The following is a 1759-nucleotide window of genomic DNA, read 5'->3' as shown; positions in this document are numbered from 1 at the left end:
TCTTTTATTTTCCTTTTCACTTTTACTCTACATTTCTCGTATAAGAGAAAGCGTGTGATATTTAAGCGTGTGTCTGATTATTTCGAAACATTATAGTCTCAAGGTGCATTCGCTTTCCATTTTTGAGATTCTGCTAAAATTTGAAAGCCTGGTTCTTTATTAGTTGTTAAATATATTAAGGTGAATTATAATGGATTGCTGTTTGCTGAGAATCGAGGGTGGCAGGGAGGTAGTAAAAAGTGTGAGGCTGTAATAAAAGAAAATACAGGGTCGATCAGATAGCTCAGCGAATTAAAGAACCTGCTTAGGCAGATGTAGGGGCTGGAGAATCCTGGGATACAGGGCTGCCCCCCTCCCCTCCCTGGGGGGGCTCACTGAGAGGGCGATGGAGACTGGGTGTGGCAGCCGTTTTTATAATCCCAGCTCTTGGGAGGCTGAAAACAGGAGGATCTATGTAATGAAACACTGTAGACTGTGTACTAAATACATAACAAAATAAATAAAAATTTAAAAAATCAGAACATAATAAAAAGAAAACAAAGCATAGAACTCTGGAAAAAATAGTGAATTTTCCTTACATAAAGACTTAAAAAAGGTATCATTTGAACTATGTTTTGCTTTTAAAGAACTATAACTAATAGCTAAAACTATTAGTCTCTGTTGTAAATTTGTTATTAAAATTGTTCATAATTTCATAAATATTCACTAGTGTCATCTTATGTCAACCATGTTTATTGAACAATTTTTCTTCTACTTTCTTTTCTGTATCTCTTCTTCTACAAGATAATCAATTTATACTTAAGAAAAATGCTCCTATTGCATACTGCCCTACATTAGAGATATAATGTGTGATCTTTACAAATTGCAGTTATCCATAAACCAAAAGAAAATTAAGGACAAGGACACAACACACCCCACTATCAATGTTTCTCCTTTCTAAGTTCAGATAAGCAACAAACGTCAGCATTTTATTGGTGGTGCAGAAGCCAATTTATTTTAAAGCTCACAGAAGAGCAGTTTAATGCGGTGTGTAACTAATCATATGACGGTATGAACAACTCTAAATATGTTCCCAACTAAAGAAAAGGGGGGCTAATGAATACCATTTTTGCATCTGAATTTTAGTGCACATATATACATAGTGCTCGTAAGTACCCACAAAATGATCACAAATATCCTCACAGAAATTCACTGGTCCATGTATCCCATTTACTTTCAGGCATGTCATATACAACAGGTTATTAACTTTACAATTAATTATATCATTCACATTTAATACAGAAATGCAGTTCTGTAAGCAATCAGTGTTTTTTTGGGGGTACTATATACAAAATAATGTATTTTTGGTTATACCAGTTGCTTGTTTGACTTCAGAATTTCTCTAGTCTACAAGTGTCAAAATAATCCAGTGTAATCAAAACTGTGAATAAGAATGGTTTTCCTTCTGAGGACTAATGTAATACAAAGACGAAGAATAATTTACAATTAGTAAATGGGTTAGTTGTAGTTAAGAAATAGGAACTATGACAGTTACTTAAGTTTTCCTAAATGTTTTACTTAATTTCTATTAAATCATACAAGTGCTATTACTTTGTACATTGATTTTTTTCATATGAAGTTTCTCAAATTTCAGTTTACTAACATTCATTGGTGAATTTTATGTTGTTTTGCTTATGGCTAAAAGGACTATCATTATTTTATTTTTTATTTTCAATTTTTTTCTTGTTTGATTTTTATGTATTTGGTACAGGGTCTCATT

The sequence above is a fragment of the Octodon degus genome, unplaced genomic scaffold, assembly GCF_000260255.1.
Source record: "Octodon degus isolate 3935 unplaced genomic scaffold, OctDeg1.0 scaffold00004, whole genome shotgun sequence".
NCBI classification, from domain to species: Eukaryota; Metazoa; Chordata; class Mammalia; order Rodentia; family Octodontidae; genus Octodon; species Octodon degus.
Note: the sequence above shows the minus strand (reverse complement) of the source record.